Source organism: Pyxicephalus adspersus, chromosome 9 (assembly GCF_032062135.1).
Source record: "Pyxicephalus adspersus chromosome 9, UCB_Pads_2.0, whole genome shotgun sequence".
Classification (NCBI taxonomy): Eukaryota; Metazoa; Chordata; class Amphibia; order Anura; family Pyxicephalidae; genus Pyxicephalus; species Pyxicephalus adspersus.
The window spans coordinates 62,346,119-62,361,554 of NC_092866.1; the positions used below are offsets into that span (position 1 = coordinate 62,346,119).

Genomic DNA, 15,436 nt, shown 5'->3' on the forward strand with positions numbered 1-15,436 from the left:
TAAGCAACGCCTGGCACCTGACTGCAGCAGTCCTGGGCATGTTCAGTCAAAGGGTAAAAATGCAACAACTTTTCAGAGGAATGGAGGTTTTAGATCTGAGTGCTTGCTAAGTGGAGCTGCTAACACACGTGGCACTGTGGAGATAAGTTGTAGGGTGAGCCTGTCACTGCTCAATCTTCACAAGAGCCTGTGACTGGACAGTGAAGGGAAAAGTAGCATATTGATGATCGTATTTTTTATCATATGACTATGATAGGGCAGCACGGTGGCTCAGGGGTTAGCACTCCGGCCTTTGCAGCGCTAGGTCACAGGTTTAATTCCCAGCCAGGATGTTATCTGCATGGAGTTTGCAGGTTCTCCCCGGGTCTGCGTGGGTTTCCTCCCACATCCCAAAATATGCAGTTAGGTTAATTGGCTTTAGACTGTATTATAGACATATGACTAGGGTAGAGATATTAGATTGTGAGCTCCTTTGAGGGACAGTTAGTGACATGACTATGGACTTTGTACAGCGCTGTGTAATATGATGGCGCTATATAAACACCGTGTAACAATAATCATTTATATTGTCGGGTTTCCTAACACTTGTAATCCTGCCAACATACATTAAAGAATACAAAGGCAAAAGGATATAGGACTTTAACGGCAGTAGATATAATAAAATGATCATAAATCCTTTATTTCCTTCATTAAAACATAACAAATAAAAGATACATACCTCTTCCCCTATACCAAGTTTCAGGAAGAGTCTAACTGACATTCTAACACACATGGGCTAGATACATTGTACACATTACATTTGTTGAGATCATCCGACTCGTTTCGCAGACTATGTCCGCTTCCTCAGGGATGTGATTGGTACAGCTAGTGGATGTATCAGCACAAAGGTTGTTACAATCACTGGTGTGCTTTTTCCCTTGGTACAAAGGCAGGATTAATATCACATTAAAGATGGTGGTATCTCATATATATTCTCCATATATTCAGTGCTTCTCCAATTATTATTGGCAATGTTCACCCCATTGTGCAGTGTTCATAAACAGTTATCTTCAAAAAACTAGATTCAATCAAAAAATTTCATTCATGACAGGATTGCGATTAGATATAAGGAGAACCGCCATCCTAAGTGTGTGATATATTGATGATCATATCTCTCTGTGCAGGAGCAGAGGAAGGACTCCTTCAGTCTGCTCCTGCTCTCTCTCTGCCCACCCAGTAGAGGGAACTCTCTTAGCTGTATTTTCCTACTATATAAATGGTGTCATTCACCTGCCTGTGCTGTGTAACTTTCAGCACTGGATGGACAGTCTCTTATGTGTATTTAGCTGTTTGCTTGGTATAGGCGATATGTTGAACATGGCGGGTAAAGGGGGCATCTACTGCCCGGCCCGGCTGGCAGCAAGGAGAATCGTCTCCGGATCTCACTGTCAAATTTATTTTCATTGAATTCACAGGCCACACCCTGCACACACAGCGCTGGGATCCTCCTCGATTCTGGGCCATCCCGGCCCTCCCAGGTATAATTACAGAGATGATGAAAGGCGACACACGAGCGCGTTCACACAGTAAAATCCAATATAAGAGCGTTGCCACTTCACCCGCCAACCCCTATAAATGATTAATCCATTTTACATCTCCCGGCACTGTCACCCTGTACGTAATGATACTTAATGATTATTATTCCTGTGCTGGGGAGACCGAAAATCAGGAATGGTGCATGGAAACCTGGAATAATGATACTGGGAAGGGGGGGGTCCCAGAATAGTAACACACTGACACTGGGGGGCAAAAGAATTACACACTAAAAGTTGAGGGGGCCCAGAACAAGGACAGGATGACCCTGAGGGTCCCAGAATAATGACATCCTGACATTATGGGGGTCCCAAACCAATGACATGCTGATACTTTTGGTCCCAGAGCATTGACATCCTAACACTTGGAGTTGCAGAACAATGACACATTGACACTTGGGGGTCTGCAAATAATGTCAGATCAATACTTTGGGGACAGCTGGGGTTTTAGAACAATGACACATTGACATTTGAGGCCCCTAGAATAATAGCACACCAACACATGGAGTTCCAGGTCAATGGCAATCTGACATCTGGGGTCCCAGAACAATGTCAGACCCACCCTTGGTGTTCTAGAACAAAGACTCCTGGGGATCCCTGAACAATGACGCATTGACATTTGGGGGTCCCAGGGAAAAGACACCTAAGGGTTCCAGAACAATGTCAGAATGATATTAGGTGTTGTAGGACAATGAAACTTGGAGTTTCAGAATCACTGGTATTTGGGGGCCCCCAGACTAATGGCACACCGACACTCGGGGATTCACATCTATGACACATTGACATTTGGGCATCCTTAAGCATAGAAATATAAATGTGATACTAATTCATGACACAACCATGTTACCTCTATATTGTTCATCGCAAGATCCCCTGAAGAAGCCGATAGGCGAAACGCGTCGGGTTATGAAACGTTAATAATACCAACAATACTCTTGTAATCAGGGATATCTGTCTCTAGTAAATATGTTTTTTCACACCAGTGTCTTTAACTCGGATCAAGCTACTTAGATTATTCACTTATTATGAACAAACTAATGTGCTTTATATGATGTTGAATACAACTTACCCTAAATCAATTTTGTTTGCCAAAAAACCCCAATCTTTTCTTCCTTATTTTTTTCACTTTGGGCTCTATGACAATGATCCTTGGGGTTTCAGAACAACAAACCGACACATGGGGCCCCCAGGATTATTAGCATGCCAACACTTAGGTTTCCAGGTTAATGACACATTGACATTTGGGGTCCTAGAACAATATGAGACTCACCCTTGAGATTCCAAAACAATGACAAATTGACGTGGGGTTCCAGGACCATGATACATTGACTTTTGGGGGTTCTGGAGAAATGACACACTGACACCCTAGGGTTCCAGAACAAAATCACAATAACAATTAGGAGTCCCGGAATCATGACACACTGACATTTTGGACCCACAAAATATTAATACACTGACATAAAAGGTTTTGGATAAATTACTTTTGGGGTTCTAGGACAATGACACAGTGACACTTGAAGACCCCTAAACAACGACACATTGAGGGGTCCCAGAATAATGACACCTTAACATCTGGGGTCCCAGAACAAAGCCACAGGGGTCCTAGAATAATGGCACATTGACACTAACCCCTAAACAATAGGACATTGATTTTTGGGGTGCCAGGACCATAACACACCGACACTTGAGGGGCTTAGAACAATAGCACAAACACAATAGGGGGCCCCCAGGACAATGACAATTGGTGGCCCCCAAAGTAATGACACCCTAACATATGAAGTCCCCAGAGTAATGACACCCTTACATATGCAGCCCCCAGAGTAATAACTCCCTGATATATGGAGCCCCCAGAGTAATGAAACCCTGACATATGGACCCCCAGAGTAATGACACCCTTACATATGGAGCCCCCAAAGTAATGACACCCTGATATATGGAGCCCCTAGAGTAATGACACCCTGACATATGGACCCCCAGAGTAATGACACCCTGAGATATGGACCCCCAGAGTAATGACACCCTGATATATGGAGCCCCCAGAAAAATGACACTTGGGGGCCACAGATAATCTTTGTACCCCAGTCCAGTTTCCCTACAGCTGGTATGTATCTGCCCTCCATTAGCCCCGAGTGTTACAATATATCCCGGCTGAGTTTGTTCAGGATTTGGCAGCCCTACCCCCGGGGCCACAGGACTTAATAGAAAACAATTCATGATTTCATTCTCCAGACCGAGAAGAATGTTTCCTGGTGAAAGTTTAGACTTCAGATCGCTGTGAATTCTAATCTAGCTAATTAGCTGCATTGTGTGTTCTATCCATCAGACGTGGAGTATGGACAGTGCCAGCCATGTTTTGGATCATTGCCCTCATTCTGGGCCAGGACGCTTCTGGATAGAATAAGTGGGGCAGAGGAGCCCTGGCACTGCTCTGCCCAGTGAACATTATTATTACACAGTATTTATATAGCGCCAACATATTACACAGCGCTGTACAAAATCCATAGTCATGTCACTAGCTGTCCCTCAAAGGAGCTCACAATCTAATGCCCCCACCATAGTCATATGTCATTACACTCTAAGGGCAATTTTAGGGGGAAACCAATTACCCTAACTGCATGTTTTTGGCCTGTGGGAGGAAACCCACAAAACCACGTGCAAACTCCATGCAGATAGAGTCCTGGCTTAGATTTGAACCTGGGACCTGCAAAGACCAGAGTGCTAACCACTGAGCCACCAATCGGCCACCAATGACACTTTTTGAATGTTGAATAAAAATCATCTAAATCTCTATAGTTTGGGCAGAAGAATCAGAATAAATAATAATAGAAGCCTGGTTTGAAAGTTATTCCTAGCACCCAGGCTAGAGATGGCCCTAGCTCTTGGATCCTGGCATGAAAGTCACTTCCTGCTATAGGCTGACAACACCCCATCCCTGTCTCCAAATTGAGCTTGTGTGTTGTCACCTTGCCATGTGGCCTTCTAACGTAAACTACAACTTGACGCACATTACCCAGCTGCGGTCTATGGTTGTCACCACCACTGCCCATGCTGGAGACAAAGTGACCTCAGCATCACCAATATTGGATTTGGACAGTCAGTGAACCCAGAAGTCATAATTGCGGTCTAAGTTATTATTAGTAGGATTTATATTGCGCCAACATATTACGCAGTGCTGTATATTAAATAGGGGTTGCAAATAACAGATACAGACAGTGACACAGGAGGAGGAAAGGACCCTGCCCAAAGAGCTTACAATCTAGCAGGTGGGGGGAGTTAAAAAATGAAGGGAAGCATTTGATTGGTTGTGATGGCCTGATGATTGACCAATGACACCAAGCCACACACACACCTACACCCTACAACGTCTGAACGTGGGCTGATGGATATTTCAGTGCTGGAAGAAGAACAGGTCTTGTTAGTGCCGAGGCAGCAGTACAATAGGATTTGTAGGGGCTGACAATGGCTCCATTGTTGGGGAACGAATGTTGCGAATGGAGCGGCTCGCTGTGATGTGATTGTTACTCTATTATTGTCTCCTCCGTAATCCCGTGTAATACCGGCTCCCTCCACTTTGCCAAATTCTGAACCCACCCCCTTCTCCAATGGACGATTTGGGGTTTATACGTCCTCGGCCTTTTGGTGCTTTGGCTACATTTAAAGATTTGTGAATATATTAGGAATGATGATTGTTATTAATGAATGATTTGTAAGCAACGCTCCTGGTAAGAATTGACCCCAAATCCCCGGCGCTGCAAGGCCACCCTCAGACTAATCCAGCAGATATGGGACTCTCATAAAAGGCGTTCTCCGGCGTTACCTACATCAGGGTGACCTTTGGAGTGCTCGGTGATAATAATAGCTCCATAAATCTCATTCAGGAGGAATGATAATGATATAAAAGCCATTACACGCCAATCTGCTTCTAATTATTTTCCATAGAGGAGCTGAGATTGAGGCTCCGCCGGACGATTTGCCAATTAACACAAACAGATTATTATTTTTTTCTTGAGGCTGAAAGGGGATCCGCGTTGCGCCATGATTGGGTCAAAGTGCTGGGCTGTAAAGTGAGATTTTCCTGGAACCGGCGGCCATAAAACCGAGGTGCCTATTGATCCTGGGACATAAATCCGCCCCTATCTCAGGGCCCCCAAATTATTAACCTGGGGATCATCTGAGTGTAGAGGACAGGGAAGCCGCCATCTTTTTGGACAAAAAGGGGCCCTGGGCAAATAGGAAGTGGGGGCCCAAAATGTGTAGCAATCTTTTAAACGTTGCCCTGCAGAAGGTGGGGCAGTAGAAGAACCAATCAATGGCTTTGCTATATAATGTTAAAGTGATATTATATTTGCCTTTCATGGTCCCCGAAATAATAAAATGCCCTGATTGGTGGTAGTCGGGGTGGGTGGGCAGATCACCCACATGTGGTTCTAATTCTTTATGATTGGAAGAGCTGAAATGCAAAAAATTAAAGGGGCGGGGCAGTCAAGCTGGAGAGGGAGGGGCTAGAGGATGATAGACCATCCAGGAAATGAGGCGGAGTCTATGTGACTTGCTGCAGCTTCAAATGTGCATTGTGAGAAGCTCACAGTGTGCAGTGAAATAGAGTAAGTAATTTCAATCCAGGGAAGAAGCCGGTACAATGCAGATTTAATAAAGGGGAGGCTGGAGGGTAAAATTAATGAAGGGGAGGCTGAAGGGCAGATTTAATGAAGAGGAGGATGGAGGGCAGGTTTAATGAAGAGGGGACTGGAGGGCAGATTTAATGAAGAAAAGACCAGAGGGCAGTTTTATTGAAGAGGAGTCTGGAGGGCAGATCTAGGGAAAGGGAGGCCGAAGGACAGATTTTTACCATGTTGCATTGTAGAAGTCGATGTGGATATTTTGGATTGCTGAGACGTATTTGTTCATTTTATATATCACACGTTACAATCCTTCATGAGAAAGTCTCCGATGTGTGAACTCTGGGTATCCCGGGGACAATGACCCCCATGTAATAGCTGTAACACCCAATGAGATTACAGCACACCGCACTCCCTGCAGTCCGTCTGGATCTCGTGTTCCCAGGATTCCCCGGGAGCTCGTTAGGACGGTGAATCAGACGTAATAGGACTCTGCGCTGATGTGATTCTGGGCTCTGATACAAAAATATCATATTTTATTTCACATTTATTCACCGCTTCCTATAATGAGTCTTTTAGACTTTACTGGGGGCCCCCAAGCAGCCGCCCTCTGATAGGGTCACCTCATCCTATTGGCCTAATCCAGGGTGAGAATATTGCAACAATGTATAAATCAATTTATATCAAACCACTGTAATGGGAAACGTGCGACCGATAAGGGAAGAGCCGCCAGTCACTTTGTATCCAATCAGATGGATCCTTTTATTACATGTTTGCTGAGATTGTACAGTCAGGTCATAATATTAATATTACCAAACTATATTAATATAGCGCCAACATATTACACAGCGCTGTACATAAGGGAGGCAAATGACATACAGATACAAACAATGACAATGGAAGAGGAGACGACTGCTCAGAAGAGCTTACAATCTATCAGTATGAATGGTGAGAATACAAGAGGCTCTGTGACCTTCCCATTCAGATCTTTCTAACACTTTTTATTCACTTTTTTAATACCCCTCTCAACCATGCCAATTGCATGTGACCCATAAACCAATGATAATGCCCCCTATCATGGGAAGAAGGGGTGCGGTCCCTGAGACCTTTAAGATTCAACACAAGCTGGCCCTGGGGTACCATATGGGGCATTATCTCTGGTTCATGGGTCACATGCTACCCCATTGGCATAGCTGTGTGGGCATTAAAGTGTACAGTAGGTAGTGCTGGGTACTTATGTTACCATGCATAGGTCAGGTGACAGGGTCTCTTTAATGCTCTGCCTATTATCCCATCTATATTATACCCGCAGGCATGAAGGGGTTAAGAAGCACCCGGATTTCCTGCTTTCATGTTGTGGTCACCGTCGGTTCCTCAGAAATACAGAAGTATCGCTGATTCTATATTTAATGCCGTCGCTATAAATCATCACTCCCTGCAAATCTGAGACAGAACTTTCAATGTATAAACTATAAAGCGAGAAATATGGAGATGGCCACTGGCCGCTGCAGCAGGAAATACTGAATGCCTGGCCTGCCTGCTGATCCAATGGCTTTGTGCCTACAAATCTGTATGAATATTCCGGACAGGTCTCAGTATACAGCCAAGGGATTGAGTATTGGCAATGTGTTGTGAGCTGACAACGCTGCTTCTACTGCACCGGATATCAGGGTTGTGTTGTCAGCCCTGCCCTCTGCTGGGCTACAGAACTCACTGCCTGTCCTATTCTCAATAACATAAGTCGGAGGTGTTCTGTAGTCTAGGCCGGGCTGACAACACAGCTTGGCTTTTCAGATCAGGAGAAACAGAGTTGTCATCTAACTACAGGATGTCAGGAGCTCACTGGGTTTCTGGCAGATCAATTTGTATTTCACCCCTCCTAGACTTAGAATACTTTCTCTGATTTTACTGCCCACTGTGAGCTTTTCCCAATATGCATTAGAATCTGCAGCAAGTCAGAGTGAGCCCCGCCTAATCTCCTGAAAAAAGCGCAGCCACAGAAGGCAAAATATTGGCAGAATAAACTTCCTCAGTGCAGTTAAAATGTGAAGTGCAATACTCCTCCGCTTCTTTGAATTTAACTTTATTTTCAATACAAAGATGACTGCAGAGGTGTTCCGAATAAAAAAAAAATATAAAGCAATATAAATCTGCCATGTGTGGGTCAGGGCTGGTATTATAGATCTGAGTATTCATGCTGAAACCCAAACGTGACAGGTTCTCTTTGCAGATGCCCAGTGCCATGTTTAGTAGAAGTGGGCCAGTTGTCACTTTCAGTATGACAGAGCAGATAAATCCCCATTTATTCCATTCAATGAAGTCATCTTGGCTGTGATTGGCCCCCGGGGAGGTGTAAATTTGGGGCTTGGAGTGCTGCAGGCGAGTGCAGCGATGGCAGATTGGAGATGTGTGTGGACGACTCCCCGCAGCTCCTCCCCCTCTATGAGCATGAGGGGTGTACACCTACCTGGGTATGGAAAGAGGGGCAACCTACTGCTCAATGAAAAGTAACTGAAAGACAGTTTGTTGTCACACTGCTGACTGAGAAGAATTAGGAGTAACAATTCAGTAATAAAAATAATTCAAATCTCACACAAAAAGTTTGATGCAACACGGCACTGGCATCAGATATAATTTTATTATTAAGTGCATGAATACTGCCCCCCAGTGGCTTCATCTGCTTTGGTCATGGATTGCCCATTTGTTGCCCATGTATTGTAGCAATTGCCCATTCGTTGCCCTGTATTTTAAGGATTGCCAATTTGTTGCCCTTGTACTGTAATGATTGCCTGTTTGTTGCCCTTGTATTGTACTGGTTTCTTCTGGGTTGTCTTAGTATTATAGCAATTGCCCAGTAGTTGCCCTTTTCTTGTAACAATTGCCCATTTATTGCCCATGAATTGGTATGATTCCCCATTTGTTGCCCATGTATGGTACTGATTGCTATGTATTATAGCGATGGCCCTTGTACTGTAACAGTTTCTTATTTCCTGCCCATGTATTCTAGCAATTGCCTTTCTGTTGCCCATATATTGTATCAATTTCCCATTTGTTGCCCATGTATTGTAAAGCTTTGCCATTGGTTGCATTTGCATGAAAAATAGCTGTTTATTGCTTGTTGATTGGTGGAAATCACCAGAGAGAGGTGAGTGGGATTAGGTGGTGAAGCATTAGTGGTGGAAATCACCAGGGGAAGGTCAGTGCACATGGGCATATATTTGGTGGGACGATGTACTGTTAGTGGTCAAGATCAGCAGAGGTGGACGGGCACGGACAGGAAGTGGGTGGCACTGGTATATATCAGCAGGGAGTGGGTGGAGTGGTGGAATGTCAGTGGTGATGGAATGACCAGGGACAGATGAGCAGAAATGGGCAGGCGGTGACTGGATTGGCACACCATTGGTGGTATACCCCAATTGAGTTATCTATCATCTGCTACCCTTTGGGGCAATGGAAATGCCCCTTTTCCTACCCAAATGCAGAAACTGAAAATGCCCCTCATACAACAAGTGTAGCTTGATAAAAGTGTATCTGGGCAGTTGGGACAATGGGGCATCAAAGCCCAATCGGGCACGGGGTGTTGGGAAGCCATACGCGGCCTTTTTTTGGCATTCCTGTGTATTATACTTTAATATCCAACGTTTACCGGCCTCAATGCTGGGATTTGAACATCCTCCATGCACCCAAAGACCAACGGTCATCCAACCTGACCGAAGCGCCCGCCCCGGATGCCACCGGTTGTGGGTGAATGGTTGGCTGTTGGCCGGTCAGCAGAAGAAGTCCAGCCAGACCTGCCCCAGCCTGTCTATGGAGGGGTCAATGGTGCTGGGCAGAGCTGCACTTGTCATCTCATGCCTGGAATATCTCACATTCCTGCAGCAAAACTTCCTGATAAGAGGCAGCATCCGAGTGCAGGGAGCACAACGGGCCGGCACACCGCCATACTTGGCAATACCGAGCCTGCGGACTCAGCTCTCTCCGCAGCCAGGACCCCCTTCTGACATTGAACTAAAGATAGCTGAACAAAGCAGGCCGCCCCCGGGGACAGGGATCCACGCCACTGACGGGCACAATGGCACCTAAATCCGCCCCGAAGCTTGGAGATTACTGAGATGCTACCAGGCTGGGCAGGGAGGCATTGGGGTGTCGCTGTATTGATGGAAATTTGTGAGTATTTCAGATCTTCTGGTTTCAAACCCAAATCCCCATTCCTTCTTTATCCTTACTGCTTTTCCCTCACTTCCTGTTTAGGTGACACCACTTTAGGAAATGGGGAAATAATAGGAGGGTTGTCACCTGGATGAGAAACACTTGCTGACATTGTCAAATGTTCCATCCATTCCCAGTGCTGCTAAAAATGTGGTTGCGTCACCGTTAGAGCAATTTTTCATCACTTCCTGTCCTTACAGGAAGTAAAGTAGCTCTTCCTAATGGGGACACGTGATAAAAGAATAAAGCGCACTCACTGTACTCTTTCTACAGTGATTGGTTTTGGCTTGAGATTGGCTTGTCTATTGCTAGTCGGAGCGTTCTTTTATTTGTGCCCAAATCCTTCTCTGGGATGCCCGGAACCTCTTGGCACAGAGTGGGCGGGCTTTAGTGTTGACTGCTTAGGGTTTCCATTGGTTAGCATGATAGTGGGAGTGCCCTACTGCCAGATTGCCAATGGTAGAGTAAGGTCGAGGAAAATCTATCGTCTGTACTGATCTTCGGGTATTGGACAAATAATGGGATAATGGCAAAGTGAAAATGGTCACACGACCAACACCTTGCTATTGGTCGCATTGCCATTGTCTTGCCAGTGCTTTGGCTATGGTCACATGACCATTGCCCTGCCAATGGTCACATGATCAAGTCTTGGCAGTTTAAAGAGGAGAGCCACCGATTTTTCCACTGCAGGTTACTCGGCACTGACTGTGAAATGTCTCTCCATTGTTTGCACATTGCAGGATTTGACTTGTGCCCAATTCCCCATCATGGTATAAATAGATGCCCCCACACAGCGGGTGAGACAGAGGCGTCAATTGTTTTTCAGATAATGGGAGCATTGAGTGAGTGAAGAACGTGGCACAAGGCGAAAGAAAAATATTCCGATTTACATTTGGAATGGAAGGCATTCTGATTGGTGGTTTTCTGATTTATGTGCAGACGGGCGATAAAAATCTGCCTGGCAACTAGAGATCTGATTCTGATATACAGGACACATTTATACTGGTCACTTGTGTCGGGGCAAAGGTGATTGGTTGAGGCTTGGCCAGGATATGCCAGGTACACACTTCCTGTCTAGGGTGACAACTCTCACTCTGGTGTATCTATAACTAAGCAAGGTTGTCACCTAACCAAAGGACTGCAGAACCCCCCTCATAATAATATCACAAGGTGGGGGTGTTTTTTAATCCTCAGGGATAGCCGAGAACAACATAACTGATATCAGTCAGCAGAGAGCACAGGAAGTCATGCGTTCAAAAGATTTCTGGCAGGATTTGAGGAGTTTTTCCCACTGGGAGAATGTTCTGTTCTGGATCCTTCCCTTCTCATTGTAGAAGCAGCACTGGGCGGAGTCATAGCTTGGCCAATGACTGTGGATGGGAGTGGCCAGCATGCAGTTATGTAGTTCTGGTCTGAGAGTCTGAAATTTTATCACATAAGTGCAATCTGATTGGATGGAAGCCATGTAAAAAAGTTTGCATGTGATTGGTCCTCAGAGATGATCTTTGTGCAGAATATTTTTTTGGTAGTACCCCCACCCCCAGTTTTTCCCAGGAATTTTGTCTTCCACCATTTAAAAAAAGTCTCACATAGGCAGTGGTGGTGTAGGAGTGAAGAAATGTTTTCTGTTATCATTCACTCGGCATTTGGAGAATGCCGAACTGTAAGGACATCCCATTCACAGCTGGTCATGTGAATCTTTGCTTTGCGGGTTCCAGATCTCTGTCTGTCTGAGATCAATGTGACAGCTCCATAAAGTGGACCTGTCATCAGATTTATGCTAAGTAATGGGTTAGTGTAACAATGTCAGACAGTGTGACAAATGTTTGACACTGATCAGCCCCCTGCTGCAGCCTTGCTACAAAAATTAAAATAAGGAGACTAAGGAAATGCTTGCTCCTGCCTGCAGCAGAGTGATGATGTCATCTCGGCCTAGACAAAGTCACTGACTGGCTTTCAGATACGGCTTTGTAAAAGAGGTGGCCCCATCACGGTCACTAATTTCCTGAGCCCACAAAGCCTTTCCAGAGATACATTTCTATTCTGCTGGCAGCACATCAAGCAATAAGCTTCTCCCGCTCCTCTGAAAGAAACAAATGGGAAACATCTCGTTCCCGAGCCGCTTTGGCTGTTGCTTGTTCTCATTTTGAAAATAATAATTTTCCCTTCCCGTGACCTGCAGAGCGGCACAGAAGTCACCTCCCCCCTCCCCGCCCCCGGTACTTCTGCAGCTTATAATTTAATAAGATTTCCTGCCAAGTTTAGACAGACAGATTAAAGTGTTTGGGATGGAGTCAGCCTCAGGCCTGGCCCTCGTTCACCTTATTTAAAGAGGACCTCCCGTTATCAGTTCACTGAAAAACTAGAAAGAAGAGGCTGCTTCCCTTTCAGAAATGGCGGCTGTATGCTGGGTCATCTTTACAATCCATCAGGAAAAAAAGGTGGAATGAAAACCTTTTGAAAACCTGAACATTCCTGGTTCTGGGAATCCATGTTCTTTACTCAATCAACTGCCACAAACTCCGCCCCCTGATAATTGGGGAGTGGTCTATAATAACCAACAGCCAATGGGAGGGCTCTCTGATGGTTACTATATCAACACCGCTCTGCCAGCCTGTTGTTACGGTAAACAATGATTTATATTAACCTGAGGGCAGGGAAAGTTTGTTGTGATTATTTGGGTGTTCCTGATCAATGTATTGATTAATTTATTGATCATACCAATCAGGAGTGCCTCAGATTTCAAAGAAATTTCATCAGATTCAATTTTTTTTGTCAAATATAATCTAGTTGACTGATCATCCATTGCATAAATTGGTGGCTCTGCCAAGAAAACAATCAATATTATATACTGATGTCGACACATGGCTAAAAAATCTTGTTCTTGCCTCAGATAGACTATCATGGGAGAACCTAGGTGATCCAGCAAACCTGAAATGGATCTGGTTCAAGACTGAAAACATTTTCCAACTAGATGCACATTTTTCAAGAAATCCATTCCAGCTTTGCTGGATCCTCCAGCTTTTCCCATGGATAGTCTATCTTCTCCAGTCAAAGATTACCCACGGTCCTTCTACTACATACATGGAAGGCTTGAAGGCCACCTGACCATCACACCTACATTGCTTGGTGGATGTCCCATTCCAAAACCATGTCCGGTAATATGGAATGGGCCCTTTCTTTGTGTCTAAAGCGTCCTCCACTCTTCTATGAAGGCTTTTTCTAGAATTTTGGGTCGGTCTGTGGGAATTTGTGCTCCAGAGCCCTCGTCAGGCCAGGAACTGACGTTGAATGAGAAGATTTGTTTCACCATCCATGTTCTAAGTCATCCCAAAGGTAGGGACAACAGTAGGGTTGTGGTCGGAGCTCTGTGAAGTTCCTTCACATCAAACTCATCACACCAAGTCTTTATGGAGGTGTCTTTGGAGGGGCACAGGACCAGAAAAGGGTCTTCACCAGACTGTGACCCCAAAGTCAGGGGACCACAAATGTCTTTGTATGATGTAGCAATAATAGCAACTTTCACTGGAGACACCTGAACTATTATTTTGAGGAGGTCCATATATTGTTGGCCGTCATGGTCAAGGCTCGGCATTCTTTTGGCCATATAATCAAGCTAGTACGGTCATAATATGATGAAGGTATCACTTCGAAAGGGAATGTTTCTACTCTTCCCACGTATTGCTGTTTTATACGTGTTGATAACACCATCATACGTCGGAGAATGTGTAAAGCAACAGACCTGGCTGAGAATCAACCAGAACACGCCTGGAGCTTATCAACCCCAATCACGGTCGGTTCTGACCCTCTCTGGGACTTCTCACTTCTTGGTAAATGATGTTCTTGGCTGGAGATCACATCAAACTCAGACTTATTCAGTCCACCTTGTATTACATCTATACGGTTGTCACCGATTTCCACCTTCCCTTGTTGGTTTATACAATGTCTGCCTTTTCTCATCAGATAGATTTGTCATTTATTTACACGCCGGTGCCAGGAGATCTGTCGAAACTACAATACAATATCCAGGCGCCGGTTCCCAACGAACAATCAGCAAAATACTCCATCAGGACGATGGTGACCAAATATGGCTTCATTGACCCTTGAAACCTAGGCATTTGGTCATGTATAGGGAATACGCTCCTTATAGAAAATGTATAGGTAATGTTTTGGTTGTCCATCAGTAGAGTCATCAAGAGATCCTATAGTCTCCATTGGTAATGTCACCTCAATATGGTGGCAAACCTATGCATTTGGTCATGTGATCTCTACTTCTATGCATTTTAGAGGTTATTTCACGGCTGTTCATTGGTTGTCCATCAGTAAGGTCCTCAAAAGTCCTGTAGTCTCCATTGGTAATGTTAATATGGTGGCACACGTCAAGCCTAGTCATTTGGTCATGTGACCTCCTAAACGGAATGTGTAGGGTATTTCATGGTTGTTTATTAGTTGTCCAACAGTAAGTTCCTCAAAAGGTCTTGAAGTCTCTGTTGGTAATATCACCTCGATATAGTGGTAAATGTTGGGCAAACCTAAACATTTGGTCATGTGATTGCTGTAGTGCTGTAGATGTAGTAGTTATTTTATGGTTGTCCATTGGTTGTCCATCAGTAAGGTTCTCAAGGGGTCCTGATGGCTCCATTAGTAAAATCACCTCAATACGGTGGCAAACATTGGGCAAGCCTAGGCATTTCTGCATGTAATCATTCCTTATAGGGAATGTATAGGTTATGATATGGTTGTCCATTGGTTGTTCATTAGTAGAGTCCTCAAGGGGTCCTGAAATCACCATTGGTAATATCACCTCAATATGGTGGCAAATGTTGGGCAAGCCTAGGCATTTCTGCATGTGCAAAACTAGGCATTTGGTCATGTGATCCCTCCTTACAGAGAATGTTATGCTATGGTTGTCCATCAGTAGGGCCTCAAGGGGGCCTGTAGTCTCCATTGGTAATGTCACTTTAAAATGGTAGCAAACGGGCAAAAAAGGCATTCGGTCATGTGATCTTTGCTTATAGGCAATGTGTAGGGTTTTTT

The 15,436-nt window shown here is 44.8% G+C and overlaps 1 protein-coding gene across 9 annotated transcripts in view; it reads left to right on the forward strand.

Annotated features, from left to right (window-relative positions):
* Positions 1-15,436, forward strand: part of MICAL2 (microtubule associated monooxygenase, calponin and LIM domain containing 2) — a 151,118-nt gene that overhangs the window by 14,810 nt on the left and 120,872 nt on the right. The window contains exon 1 of one of the 9 annotated variants that reach the window (XM_072422274.1): positions 10,133-10,357. The exons of the other annotated variants lie outside the window; for them this stretch is intronic. The gene's annotated coding sequence lies outside the window, so the exon portion shown is untranslated. Of the gene's footprint in view, positions 1-10,132; positions 10,358-15,436 lie in introns of those variants that run through there. 9 annotated transcript variants of the gene reach the window in all.